This window comes from Hyla sarda, unplaced genomic scaffold (assembly GCF_029499605.1).
Source record: "Hyla sarda isolate aHylSar1 unplaced genomic scaffold, aHylSar1.hap1 scaffold_555, whole genome shotgun sequence".
Classification (NCBI taxonomy): Eukaryota; Metazoa; Chordata; class Amphibia; order Anura; family Hylidae; genus Hyla; species Hyla sarda.
Window position 1 is genome coordinate 158,242 of NW_026610567.1, and position 15,030 is coordinate 173,271.

At 45.6% G+C, this 15,030-nt stretch overlaps 6 non-coding genes across 6 annotated transcripts; all 6 read right to left on the minus strand.

Annotated features, from left to right (window-relative positions):
- Nucleotides 1-1,497: 1,497 nt before the first annotated feature.
- On the minus strand, nucleotides 1,498-1,688 carry LOC130339848 (U2 spliceosomal RNA). Its single transcript, XR_008880098.1, has one exon. It is a non-coding gene; the product is annotated as a U2 spliceosomal RNA (small nuclear RNA).
- A 2,070-nt stretch (nucleotides 1,689-3,758) lies between these two features.
- LOC130339824 (U2 spliceosomal RNA) lies at nucleotides 3,759-3,949 on the minus strand. The gene has a single exon (XR_008880076.1). It is a non-coding gene; the product is annotated as a U2 spliceosomal RNA (small nuclear RNA).
- A 2,070-nt stretch (nucleotides 3,950-6,019) lies between these two features.
- LOC130339825 (U2 spliceosomal RNA) lies at nucleotides 6,020-6,210 on the minus strand. Its single transcript, XR_008880077.1, has one exon. It is a non-coding gene; the product is annotated as a U2 spliceosomal RNA (small nuclear RNA).
- A 2,064-nt stretch (nucleotides 6,211-8,274) lies between these two features.
- LOC130339849 (U2 spliceosomal RNA) lies at nucleotides 8,275-8,465 on the minus strand. Its single transcript, XR_008880099.1, has one exon. It is a non-coding gene; the product is annotated as a U2 spliceosomal RNA (small nuclear RNA).
- Nucleotides 8,466-10,533: 2,068 nt separating this feature from the next.
- Nucleotides 10,534-10,724, minus strand: LOC130339851 (U2 spliceosomal RNA). The gene has a single exon (XR_008880100.1). It is a non-coding gene; the product is annotated as a U2 spliceosomal RNA (small nuclear RNA).
- A 2,064-nt stretch (nucleotides 10,725-12,788) lies between these two features.
- Nucleotides 12,789-12,979, minus strand: LOC130339853 (U2 spliceosomal RNA). Its single transcript, XR_008880102.1, has one exon. It is a non-coding gene; the product is annotated as a U2 spliceosomal RNA (small nuclear RNA).
- Nucleotides 12,980-15,030: the final 2,051 nt, after the last annotated feature.

Below are 15,030 nucleotides of genomic sequence, written 5' to 3' on the forward strand. Positions count from 1 at the left end.
TTGTTGTTGTTTACACTCTGCAAGGCCTGTGGAAGTGAGTGACATCATAGCACTGTAGTTCTGAGGGTTCTAGATGGATGCAACAATCTCCTGTTGCTTCTATGAAGGCCATAATAGACGACATCACCAAACAGCTCCATAGTCACATACACAGCAAAGGAGAGATGTTGTTTACACCTAGTGATGTCAGTGGTATTGAGTGACATCACAGCACAGTGCTAAGGCTCCTGGGCCTGGACACAGCAGCGGCTGCAATATCTCAACGGAGAATACGTTTATATATATGTGTGTGTGTGCGCGTATATATATATATATATATATATATATATATATATATATATATATTTCTCCGCCGAAATCACTTTTAAACCCATTTCCACCTTTTTTTCCCTTCTCTTCCTCTTACTTTTTTTTCACGTTTTTTTACGTTTTTCTCCTTTTCGCCTCTTTTCTGGGCGTATTATTCTTCTTTTTCTTCTTTTTTTTCGTCTAATGCATACCCCATCAGTGCAGCAATGCTTATTCAATACCGCCAGCAGATGGAGACACTGGGGGATAATTTTCTAAGGATTTATACTGATTTTTCCTGTCTGAATTTGTCGCACAGAAAGTTGCAGGCCAAATATGTGTGACATTTCTGCGACTTTAGCTTCTAGAGCATTTTTACAACATTATACATAGGTGCTGAATACATAAAAAGCGACTGTTCAGCGACAGACAAGTCGCATCGGCTGAAAGTAGGCCAGAATGTCAGTCCATGTTGGAGCAGGTTTAGATACAGTCTAAAGTATAGATCTCAAAGTCTGTGCACAGAATTTAGCAAGGGCCTCGCACCTTCTGATGCATCAGGTAGGTGCACAATAGCATAGCCTAACCCTCTGTACTTTGGTCTATATTGATGCGGGACATAGACAGCCAGCTGATGACCAATCCATTAGTGCAATGGATGGCTGGAAGCATTTGTCTTTGCCTTTGCAATACCACAGAAGCAATGCATGGTCAATGTACAGCAATGACACACCTGTGTGAACAGCCAGGAGACCCCCCCCATGTTATGTTACATAGTTACATAGTTAGTACGGTCGAAAAAAGACATATGTCCATCAAGTTCAACCAGGGAATTAAGGGGTAGGGGTGTGGCGCGATATTGGGGAAGGGATGAGATTTTATATTTCTTCATAAGCATTAATCTTATTTTGTCAATTAGGAACATTCAGCACCCACCCGCTATCAAGGCAGCTGCCTATCATGTCATGCCCTACCTGCACAGGTGTGCTGGCTACTCAAATGATCCAATTAAGGAGGCCATTTAGTCAGCAGCAGCAGAAGTCCTGTGCCTGGACGCTCCAACAGCGGCCAGACACAAGCAGAAGCAGCAGCAGCAGCACCACCTTTTGTTTTTTGGCTGCAGCAGCAAGGCCCACAGGGCTGGCTAGCTGGCTAGCCAGCAAGCAGGTAGCAATGAAAGTAGGAATCTTTCTTTTTAACCCTGTAAGGGGGTGGTGCACTGTACCCGAAGATACTGCCATATCGGGTCAATGCATAGGGCGACGGAAGCAAGCTTCGAAACCGGCCCCCGTTCTCAAAAATCCATTTAATATATGGTCCCCAGATAGGGGACGTATCAGATATTAAACTGATAAGAACAGATACTACACTTGATCTTAGCCAAAAGGCCGAGAAGCGATAACCGTGAAAGGGGCGGGCCCAACAAGGTCCCCTTCATGGGCACTATCACTGCTTGCTGTCAGGGAGGCTGCCAGACAATTTTCCATGCACACTCTGGGCTGGGGGGCAGTCAACCACCAGTACACACAGCAGAACCTAAACCCATACCATTATTGCTAAGCAGCAAGACAGGGGCCCATTGCACTCCCACGGGGCCTTTTTAAATGCAATCCATAACCCGGATTTGCCAGGAACCCTTCTTACTCCTCCTACTTGCATGTGACACTGGGCTTAGGATCTGCATAGGAAACACACACACAAGCACACACCTACCTTTGTTGCCTGCAGATGCCTCCTTGGCTGTCCCCAAACGGTATCAAACCAACACCCACGGGAAGCTGTAAGCATAGAGGACATGCCTGCACCCCATTGGACTTACCTGTGTGGGTTAAATCCGGGTTATTTGACAACCTATGGCGGTGATGGTTCTGCTCAGGCAGAGCAGTGCTGATGCTCCTCATAAAGCTGTCGCTGCTGTGAAGGTTCTAGGTGACATCACAAATCCCTATGGTTACATACACAACAAAGCTGGGTTGTTGTTGTTTACACTCTGCAAGGCCTGTGGAAGTGAGTGACATCATAGCACTGTAGTTCTGAGGGTTCTAGATGGATGCAACAATCTCCTGTTGCTTCTATGAAGGCCATAATAGACGACATCACCAAACAGCTCCATAGTCACATACACAGCAAAGGAGAGATGTTGTTTACACCTAGTGATGTCAGTGGTATTGAGTGACATCACAGCAAAGTGCTAAGGCTCCTGGGCCTGGACACAGCAGCGGCTGCAATATCTCAACGGAGAATACGTTTATATATATGTGTGTGTGTGCGCGTATATATATATATATATATATATATATATATATATATATATATATTTCTCCGCCGAAATCACTTTTAAACCCATTTCCACCTTTTTTTCCCTTCTCTTCCTCTTACTTTTTTTTCACGTTTTTTTACGTTTTTCTCCTTTTCGCCTCTTTTCTGGGCGTATTATTCTTCTTTTTCTTCTTTTTTTTCGTCTAATGCATACCCCATCAGTGCAGCAATGCTTATTCAATACCGCCAGCAGATGGAGACACTGGGGGATAATTTTCTAAGGATTTATACTGATTTTTCCTGTCTGAATTTGTCGCACAGAAAGTTGCAGGCCAAATATGTGTGACATTTCTGCGACTTTAGCTTCTAGAGCATTTTTACAACATTATACATAGGTGCTGAATACATAAAAAGCGACTGTTCAGCGACAGACAAGTCGCATCGGCTGAAAGTAGGCCAGAATGTCAGTCCATGTTGGAGCAGGTTTAGATACAGTCTAAAGTATAGATCTCAAAGTCTGTGCACAGAATTTAGCAAGGGCCTCGCACCTTCTGATGCATCAGGTAGGTGCACAATAGCATAGCCTAACCCTCTGTACTTTGGTCTATATTGATGCGGGACATAGACAGCCAGCTGATGACCAATCCATTAGTGCAATGGATGGCTGGAAGCATTTGTCTTTGCCTTTGCAATACCACAGAAGCAATGCATGGTCAATGTACAGCAATGACACACCTGTGTGAACAGCCAGGAGACCCCCCCCATGTTATGTTACATAGTTACATAGTTAGTACGGTCGAAAAAAGACATATGTCCATCAAGTTCAACCAGGGAATTAAGGGGTAGGGGTGTGGCGCGATATTGGGGAAGGGATGAGATTTTATATTTCTTCATAAGCATTAATCTTATTTTGTCAATTAGGAACATTCAGCACCCACCCGCTATCAAGGCAGCTGCCTATCATGTCATGCCCTACCTGCACAGGTGTGCTGGCTACTCAAATGATCCAATTAAGGAGGCCATTTAGTCAGCAGCAGCAGAAGTCCTGTGCCTGGACGCTCCAACAGCGGCCAGACACAAGCAGAAGCAGCAGCAGCAGCACCACCTTTTGTTTTTTGGCTGCAGCAGCAAGGCCCACAGGGCTGGCTAGCTGGCTAGCCAGCAAGCAGGTAGCAATGAAAGTAGGAATCTTTCTTTTTAACCCTGTAAGGGGGTGGTGCACTGTACCCGAAGATACTGCCATATCGGGTCAATGCATAGGGCGACGGAAGCAAGCTTCGAAATCGGCCCCCGTTCTCAAAAATCCATTTAATATATGGTCCCCAGATAGGGGACGTATCAGATATTAAACTGATAAGAACAGATACTACACTTGATCTTAGCCAAAAGGCCGAGAAGCGATAACCGTGAAAGGGGCGGGCCCAACAAGGTCCCCTTCATGGGCACTATCACTGCTTGCTGTCAGGGAGGCTGCCAGACAATTTTCCATGCACACTCTGGGCTGGGGGGCAGTCAACCACCAGTACACACAGCAGAACCTAAACCCATACCATTATTGCTAAGCAGCAAGACAGGGGCCCATTGCACTCCCACGGGGCCTTTTTAAATGCAATCCATAACCCGGATTTGCCAGGAACCCTTCTTACTCCTCCTACTTGCATGTGACACTGGGCTTAGGATCTGCATAGGAAACACACACACAAGCACACACCTACCTTTGTTGCCTGCAGATGCCTCCTTGGCTGTCCCCAAACGGTATCAAACCAACACCCACGGGAAGCTGTAAGCATAGAGGACATGCCTGCACCCCATTGGACTTACCTGTGTGGGTTAAATCCGGGTTATTTGACAACCTATGGCGGTGATGGTTCTGCTCAGGCAGAGCAGTGCTGATGCTCCTCATAAAGCTGTCGCTGCTGTGAAGGTTCTAGGTGACATCACAAATCCCTATGGTTACATACACAACAAAGCTGGGTTGTTGTTGTTTACACTCTGCAAGGCCTGTGGAAGTGAGTGACATCATAGCACTGTAGTTCTGAGGGTTCTAGATGGATGCAACAATCTCCTGTTGCTTCTATGAAGGCCATAATAGACGACATCACCAAACAGCTCCATAGTCACATACACAGCAAAGGAGAGATGTTGTTTACACCTAGTGATGTCAGTGGTATTGAGTGACATCACAGCACAGTGCTAAGGCTCCTGGGCCTGGACACAGCAGCGGCTGCAATATCTCAACGGAGAATACGTTTATATATATGTGTGTGTGTGCGCGTATATATATATATATATATATATATATATATATATATATATATATTTCTCCGCCGAAATCACTTTTAAACCCATTTCCACCTTTTTTTCCCTTCTCTTCCTCTTACTTTTTTTTCACGTTTTTTTACGTTTTTCTCCTTTTCGCCTCTTTTCTGGGCGTATTATTCTTCTTTTTCTTCTTTTTTTTCGTCTAATGCATACCCCATCAGTGCAGCAATGCTTATTCAATACCGCCAGCAGATGGAGACACTGGGGGATAATTTTCTAAGGATTTATACTGATTTTTCCTGTCTGAATTTGTCGCACAGAAAGTTGCAGGCCAAATATGTGTGACATTTCTGCGACTTTAGCTTCTAGAGCATTTTTACAACATTATACATAGGTGCTGAATACATAAAAAGCGACTGTTCAGCGACAGACAAGTCGCATCGGCTGAAAGTAGGCCAGAATGTCAGTCCATGTTGGAGCAGGTTTAGATACAGTCTAAAGTATAGATCTCAAAGTCTGTGCACAGAATTTAGCAAGGGCCTCGCACCTTCTGATGCATCAGGTAGGTGCACAATAGCATAGCCTAACCCTCTGTACTTTGGTCTATATTGATGCGGGACATAGACAGCCAGCTGATGACCAATCCATTAGTGCAATGGATGGCTGGAAGCATTTGTCTTTGCCTTTGCAATACCACAGAAGCAATGCATGGTCAATGTACAGCAATGACACACCTGTGTGAACAGCCAGGAGACCCCCCCCATGTTATGTTACATAGTTACATAGTTAGTACGGTCGAAAAAAGACATATGTCCATCAAGTTCAACCAGGGAATTAAGGGGTAGGGGTGTGGCGCGATATTGGGGAAGGGATGAGATTTTATATTTCTTCATAAGCATTAATCTTATTTTGTCAATTAGGAACATTCAGCACCCACCCGCTATCAAGGCAGCTGCCTATCATGTCATGCCCTACCTGCACAGGTGTGCTGGCTACTCAAATGATCCAATTAAGGAGGCCATTTAGTCAGCAGCAGCAGAAGTCCTGTGCCTGGACGCTCCAACAGCGGCCAGACACAAGCAGAAGCAGCAGCAGCAGCACCACCTTTTGTTTTTTGGCTGCAGCAGCAAGGCCCACAGGGCTGGCTAGCTGGCTAGCCAGCAAGCAGGTAGCAATGAAAGTAGGAATCTTTCTTTTTAACCCTGTAAGGGGGTGGTGCACTGTACCCGAAGATACTGCCATATCGGGTCAATGCATAGGGCGACGGAAGCAAGCTTCGAAATCGGCCCCCGTTCTCAAAAATCCATTTAATATATGGTCCCCAGATAGGGGACGTATCAGATATTAAACTGATAAGAACAGATACTACACTTGATCTTAGCCAAAAGGCCGAGAAGCGATAACCGTGAAAGGGGCGGGCCCAACAAGGTCCCCTTCATGGGCACTATCACTGCTTGCTGTCAGGGAGGCTGCCAGACAATTTTCCATGCACACTCTGGGCTGGGGGGCAGTCAACCACCAGTACACACAGCAGAACCTAAACCCATACCATTATTGCTAAGCAGCAAGACAGGGGCCCATTGCACTCCCACGGGGCCTTTTTAAATGCAATCCATAACCCGGATTTGCCAGGAACCCTTCTTACTCCTCCTACTTGCATGTGACACTGGGCTTAGGATCTGCATAGGAAACACACACACAAGCACACACCTACCTTTGTTGCCTGCAGATGCCTCCTTGGCTGTCCCCAAACGGTATCAAACCAACACCCACGGGAAGCTGTAAGCATAGAGGACATGCCTGCACCCCATTGGACTTACCTGTGTGGGTTAAATCCGGGTTATTTGACAACCTATGGCGGTGATGGTTCTGCTCAGGCAGAGCAGTGCTGATGCTCCTCATAAAGCTGTCGCTGCTGTGAAGGTTCTAGGTGACATCACAAATCCCTATGGTTACATACACAACAAAGCTGGGTTGTTGTTGTTTACACTCTGCAAGGCCTGTGGAAGTGAGTGACATCATAGCACTGTAGTTCTGAGGGTTCTAGATGGATGCAACAATCTCCTGTTGCTTCTATGAAGGCCATAATAGACGACATCACCAAACAGCTCCATAGTCACATACACAGCAAAGGAGAGATGTTGTTTACACCTAGTGATGTCAGTGGTATTGAGTGACATCACAGCACAGTGCTAAGGCTCCTGGGCCTGGACACAGCAGCGGCTGCAATATCTCAACGGAGAATACGTTTATATATATGTGTGTGTGTGCGCGTATATATATATATATATATATATATATATATATATATATTTCTCCGCCGAAATCACTTTTAAACCCATTTCCACCTTTTTTTCCCTTCTCTTCCTCTTACTTTTTTTTCAAGTTTTTTTACGTTTTTCTCCTTTTCGCCTCTTTTCTGGGCGTATTATTCTTCTTTTTCTTCTTTTTTTTCGTCTAATGCATACCCCATCAGTGCAGCAATGCTTATTCAATACCGCCAGCAGATGGAGACACTGGGGGATAATTTTCTAAGGATTTATACTGATTTTTCCTGTCTGAATTTGTCGCACAGAAAGTTGCAGGCCAAATATGTGTGACATTTCTGCGACTTTAGCTTCTAGAGCATTTTTACAACATTATACATAGGTGCTGAATACATAAAAAGCGACTGTTCAGCGACAGACAAGTCGCATCGGCTGAAAGTAGGCCAGAATGTCAGTCCATGTTGGAGCAGGTTTAGATACAGTCTAAAGTATAGATCTCAAAGTCTGTGCACAGAATTTAGCAAGGGCCTCGCACCTTCTGATGCATCAGGTAGGTGCACAATAGCATAGCCTAACCCTCTGTACTTTGGTCTATATTGATGCGGGACATAGACAGCCAGCTGATGACCAATCCATTAGTGCAATGGATGGCTGGAAGCATTTGTCTTTGCCTTTGCAATACCACAGAAGCAATGCATGGTCAATGTACAGCAATGACACACCTGTGTGAACAGCCAGGAGACCCCCCCCATGTTATGTTACATAGTTACATAGTTAGTACGGTCGAAAAAAGACATATGTCCATCAAGTTCAACCAGGGAATTAAGGGGTAGGGGTGTGGCGCGATATTGGGGAAGGGATGAGATTTTATATTTCTTCATAAGCATTAATCTTATTTTGTCAATTAGGAACATTCAGCACCCACCCGCTATCAAGGCAGCTGCCTATCATGTCATGCCCTACCTGCACAGGTGTGCTGGCTACTCAAATGATCCAATTAAGGAGGCCATTTAGTCAGCAGCAGCAGAAGTCCTGTGCCTGGACGCTCCAACAGCGGCCAGACACAAGCAGAAGCAGCAGCAGCAGCACCACCTTTTGTTTTTTGGCTGCAGCAGCAAGGCCCACAGGGCTGGCTAGCTGGCTAGCCAGCAAGCAGGTAGCAATGAAAGTAGGAATCTTTCTTTTTAACCCTGTAAGGGGGTGGTGCACTGTACCCGAAGATACTGCCATATCGGGTCAATGCATAGGGTGACGGAAGCAAGCTTCGAAATCGGCCCCCGTTCTCAAAAATCCATTTAATATATGGTCCCCAGATAGGGGACGTATCAGATATTAAACTGATAAGAACAGATACTACACTTGATCTTAGCCAAAAGGCCGAGAAGCGATAACCGTGAAAGGGGCGGGCCCAACAAGGTCCCCTTCATGGGCACTATCACTGCTTGCTGTCAGGGAGGCTGCCAGACAATTTTCCATGCACACTCTGGGCTGGGGGGCAGTCAACCACCAGTACACACAGCAGAACCTAAACCCATACCATTATTGCTAAGCAGCAAGACAGGGGCCCATTGCACTCCCACGGGGCCTTTTTAAATGCAATCCATAACCCGGATTTGCCAGGAACCCTTCTTACTCCTCCTACTTGCATGTGACACTGGGCTTAGGATCTGCATAGGAAACACACACACAAGCACACACCTACCTTTGTTGCCTGCAGATGCCTCCTTGGCTGTCCCCAAACGGTATCAAACCAACACCCACGGGAAGCTGTAAGCATAGAGGACATGCCTGCACCCCATTGGACTTACCTGTGTGGGTTAAATCCGGGTTATTTGACAACCTATGGCGGTGATGGTTCTGCTCAGGCAGAGCAGTGCTGATGCTCCTCATAAAGCTGTCGCTGCTGTGAAGGTTCTAGGTGACATCACAAATCCCTATGGTTACATACACAACAAAGCTGGGTTGTTGTTGTTTACACTCTGCAAGGCCTGTGGAAGTGAGTGACATCATAGCACTGTAGTTCTGAGGGTTCTAGATGGATGCAACAATCTCCTGTTGCTTCTATGAAGGCCATAATAGACGACATCACCAAACAGCTCCATAGTCACATACACAGCAAAGGAGAGATGTTGTTTACACCTAGTGATGTCAGTGGTATTGAGTGACATCACAGCACAGTGCTAAGGCTCCTGGGCCTGGACACAGCAGCGGCTGCAATATCTCAACGGAGAATACGTTTATATATATGTGTGTGTGTGCGCGTATATATATATATATATATATATATATATATATATATATATATTTCTCCGCCGAAATCACTTTTAAACCCATTTCCACCTTTTTTTCCCTTCTCTTCCTCTTACTTTTTTTTCACGTTTTTTTACGTTTTTCTCCTTTTCGCCTCTTTTCTGGGCGTATTATTCTTCTTTTTCTTCTTTTTTTTCGTCTAATGCATACCCCATCAGTGCAGCAATGCTTATTCAATACCGCCAGCAGATGGAGACACTGGGGGATAATTTTCTAAGGATTTATACTGATTTTTCCTGTCTGAATTTGTCGCACAGAAAGTTGCAGGCCAAATATGTGTGACATTTCTGCGACTTTAGCTTCTAGAGCATTTTTACAACATTATACATAGGTGCTGAATACATAAAAAGCGACTGTTCAGCGACAGACAAGTCGCATCGGCTGAAAGTAGGCCAGAATGTCAGTCCATGTTGGAGCAGGTTTAGATACAGTCTAAAGTATAGATCTCAAAGTCTGTGCACAGAATTTAGCAAGGGCCTCGCACCTTCTGATGCATCAGGTAGGTGCACAATAGCATAGCCTAACCCTCTGTACTTTGGTCTATATTGATGCGGGACATAGACAGCCAGCTGATGACCAATCCATTAGTGCAATGGATGGCTGGAAGCATTTGTCTTTGCCTTTGCAATACCACAGAAGCAATGCATGGTCAATGTACAGCAATGACACACCTGTGTGAACAGCCAGGAGACCCCCCCCATGTTATGTTACATAGTTACATAGTTAGTACGGTCGAAAAAAGACATATGTCCATCAAGTTCAACCAGGGAATTAAGGGGTAGGGGTGTGGCGCGATATTGGGGAAGGGATGAGATTTTATATTTCTTCATAAGCATTAATCTTATTTTGTCAATTAGGAACATTCAGCACCCACCCGCTATCAAGGCAGCTGCCTATCATGTCATGCCCTACCTGCACAGGTGTGCTGGCTACTCAAATGATCCAATTAAGGAGGCCATTTAGTCAGCAGCAGCAGAAGTCCTGTGCCTGGACGCTCCAACAGCGGCCAGACACAAGCAGAAGCAGCAGCAGCAGCACCACCTTTTGTTTTTTGGCTGCAGCAGCAAGGCCCACAGGGCTGGCTAGCTGGCTAGCCAGCAAGCAGGTAGCAATGAAAGTAGGAATCTTTCTTTTTAACCCTGTAAGGGGGTGGTGCACTGTACCCGAAGATACTGCCATATCGGGTCAATGCATAGGGTGACGGAAGCAAGCTTCGAAATCGGCCCCCGTTCTCAAAAATCCATTTAATATATGGTCCCCAGATAGGGGACGTATCAGATATTAAACTGATAAGAACAGATACTACACTTGATCTTAGCCAAAAGGCCGAGAAGCGATAACCGTGAAAGGGGCGGGCCCAACAAGGTCCCCTTCATGGGCACTATCACTGCTTGCTGTCAGGGAGGCTGCCAGACAATTTTCCATGCACACTCTGGGCTGGGGGGCAGTCAACCACCAGTACACACAGCAGAACCTAAACCCATACCATTATTGCTAAGCAGCAAGACAGGGGCCCATTGCACTCCCACGGGGCCTTTTTAAATGCAATCCATAACCCGGATTTGCCAGGAACCCTTCTTACTCCTCCTACTTGCATGTGACACTGGGCTTAGGATCTGCATAGGAAACACACACACAAGCACACACCTACCTTTGTTGCCTGCAGATGCCTCCTTGGCTGTCCCCAAACGGTATCAAACCAACACCCACGGGAAGCTGTAAGCATAGAGGACATGCCTGCACCCCATTGGACTTACCTGTGTGGGTTAAATCCGGGTTATTTGACAACCTATGGCGGTGATGGTTCTGCTCAGGCAGAGCAGTGCTGATGCTCCTCATAAAGCTGTCGCTGCTGTGAAGGTTCTAGGTGACATCACAAATCCCTATGGTTACATACACAACAAAGCTGGGTTGTTGTTGTTTACACTCTGCAAGGCCTGTGGAAGTGAGTGACATCATAGCACTGTAGTTCTGAGGGTTCTAGATGGATGCAACAATCTCCTGTTGCTTCTATGAAGGCCATAATAGACGACATCACCAAACAGCTCCATAGTCACATACACAGCAAAGGAGAGATGTTGTTTACACCTAGTGATGTCAGTGGTATTGAGTGACATCACAGCACAGTGCTAAGGCTCCTGGGCCTGGACACAGCAGCGGCTGCAATATCTCAACGGAGAATACGTTTATATATATGTGTGTGTGTGCGCGTATATATATATATATATATATATATATATATATATATATTTCTCCGCCGAAATCACTTTTAAACCCATTTCCACCTTTTTTTCCCTTCTCTTCCTCTTACTTTTTTTTCACGTTTTTTTACGTTTTTCTCCTTTTCGCCTCTTTTCTGGGCGTATTATTCTTCTTTTTCTTCTTTTTTTTCGTCTAATGCATACCCCATCAGTGCAGCAATGCTTATTCAATACCGCCAGCAGATGGAGACACTGGGGGATAATTTTCTAAGGATTTATACTGATTTTTCCTGTCTGAATTTGTCGCACAGAAAGTTGCAGGCCAAATATGTGTGACATTTCTGCGACTTTAGCTTCTAGAGCATTTTTACAACATTATACATAGGTGCTGAATACATAAAAAGCGACTGTTCAGCGACAGACAAGTCGCATCGGCTGAAAGTAGGCCAGAATGTCAGTCCATGTTGGAGCAGGTTTAGATACAGTCTAAAGTATAGATCTCAAAGTCTGTGCACAGAATTTAGCAAGGGCCTCGCACCTTCTGATGCATCAGGTAGGTGCACAATAGCATAGCCTAACCCTCTGTACTTTGGTCTATATTGATGCGGGACATAGACAGCCAGCTGATGACCAATCCATTAGTGCAATGGATGGCTGGAAGCATTTGTCTTTGCCTTTGCAATACCACAGAAGCAATGCATGGTCAATGTACAGCAATGACACACCTGTGTGAACAGCCAGGAGACCCCCCCCATGTTATGTTACATAGTTACATAGTTAGTACGGTCGAAAAAAGACATATGTCCATCAAGTTCAACCAGGGAATTAAGGGGTAGGGGTGTGGCGCGATATTGGGGAAGGGATGAGATTTTATATTTCTTCATAAGCATTAATCTTATTTTGTCAATTAGGAACATTCAGCACCCACCCGCTATCAAGGCAGCTGCCTATCATGTCATGCCCTACCTGCACAGGTGTGCTGGCTACTCAAATGATCCAATTAAGGAGGCCATTTAGTCAGCAGCAGCAGAAGTCCTGTGCCTGGACGCTCCAACAGCGGCCAGACACAAGCAGAAGCAGCAGCAGCAGCACCACCTTTTGTTTTTTGGCTGCAGCAGCAAGGCCCACAGGGCTGGCTAGCTGGCTAGCCAGCAAGCAGGTAGCAATGAAAGTAGGAATCTTTCTTTTTAACCCTGTAAGGGGGTGGTGCACTGTACCCGAAGATACTGCCATATCGGGTCAATGCATAGGGCGACGGAAGCACGCTTCGAAATCGGCCCCCGTTCTCAAAAATCCATTTAATATATGGTCCCCAGATAGGGGACGTATCAGATATTAAACTGATAAGAACAGATACTACACTTGATCTTAGCCAAAAGGCCGAGAAGCGATAACCGTGAAAGGGGCGGGCCCAACAAGGTCCCCTTCATGGGCACTATCACTGCTTGCTGTCAGGGAGGCTGCCAGACAATTTTCCATGCACACTCTGGGCTGGGGGGCAGTCAACCACCAGTACACACAGCAGAACCTAAACCCATACCATTATTGCTAAGCAGCAAGACAGGGGCCCATTGCACTCCCACGGGGCCTTTTTAAATGCAATCCATAACCCGGATTTGCCAGGAACCCTTCTTACTCCTCCTACTTGCATGTGACACTGGGCTTAGGATCTGCATAGGAAACACACACACAAGCACACACCTACCTTTGTTGCCTGCAGATGCCTCCTTGGCTGTCCCCAAACGGTATCAAACCAACACCCACGGGAAGCTGTAAGCATAGAGGACATGCCTGCACCCCATTGGACTTACCTGTGTGGGTTAAATCCGGGTTATTTGACAACCTATGGCGGTGATGGTTCTGCTCAGGCAGAGCAGTGCTGATGCTCCTCATAAAGCTGTCGCTGCTGTGAAGGTTCTAGGTGACATCACAAATCCCTATGGTTACATACACAACAAAGCTGGGTTGTTGTTGTTTACACTCTGCAAGGCCTGTGGAAGTGAGTGACATCATAGCACTGTAGTTCTGAGGGTTCTAGATGGATGCAACAATCTCCTGTTGCTTCTATGAAGGCCGTAATAGACGACATCACCAAACAGCTCCATAGTCACATACACAGCAAAGGAGAGATGTTGTTTACACCTAGTGATGTCAGTGGTATTGAGTGACATCACAGCACAGTGCTAAGGCTCCTGGGCCTGGACACAGCAGCGGCTGCAATATCTCAACGGAGAATACGTTTATATATATGTGTGTGTGTGCGCGTATATATATATATATATATATATATATATATATTTCTCCGCCGAAATCACTTTTAAACCCATTTCCACCTTTTTTTCCCTTCTCTTCCTCTTACTTTTTTTTCACGTTTTTTTACGTTTTTCTCCTTTTCGCCTCTTTTCTGGGCGTATTATTCTTCTTTTTCTTCTTTTTTTTCGTCTAATGCATACCCCATCAGTGCAGCAATGCTTATTCAATACCGCCAGCAGATGGAGACACTGGGGGATAATTTTCTAAGGATTTATACTGATTTTTCCTGTCTGAATTTGTCGCACAGAAAGTTGCAGGCCAAATATGTGTGACATTTCTGCGACTTTAGCTTCTAGAGCATTTTTACAACATTATACATAGGTGCTGAATACATAAAAAGCGACTGTTCAGCGACAGACAAGTCGCATCGGCTGAAAGTAGGCCAGAATGTCAGTCCATGTTGGAGCAGGTTTAGATACAGTCTAAAGTATAGATCTCAAAGTCTGTGCACAGAATTTAGCAAGGGCCTCGCACCTTCTGATGCATCAGGTAGGTGCACAATAGCATAGCCTAACCCTCTGTACTTTGGTCTATATTGATGCGGGACATAGACAGCCAGCTGATGACCAATCCATTAGTGCAATGGATGGCTGGAAGCATTTGTCTTTGCCTTTGCAATACCACAGAAGCAATGCATGGTCAATGTACAGCAATGACACACCTGTGTGAACAGCCAGGAGACCCCCCCCATGTTATGTTACATAGTTACATAGTTAGTACGGTCGAAAAAAGACATATGTCCATCAAGTTCAACCAGGGAATTAAGGGGTAGGGGTGTGGCGCGATATTGGGGAAGGGATGAGATTTTATATTTCTTCATAAGCATTAATCTTATTTTGTCAATTAGGAACATTCAGCACCCACCCGCTATCAAGGCAGCTGCCTATCATGTCATGCCCTACCTGCACAGGTGTGCTGGCTACTCAAATGATCCAATTAAGGAGGCCATTTAGTCAGCAGCAGCAGAAGTCCTGTGCCTGGACGCTCCAACAGCGGCCAGACACAAGCAGAAGCAGCAGCAGCAGCACCACCTTTTGTTTTTTGGCTGCAGCAGCAAGGCCCACAGGGCTGGCTAGCTGGCTAGCCAGCAAGCAGGTAGCAATGAAAGTAGGAATCTTTCTTTTTAACCC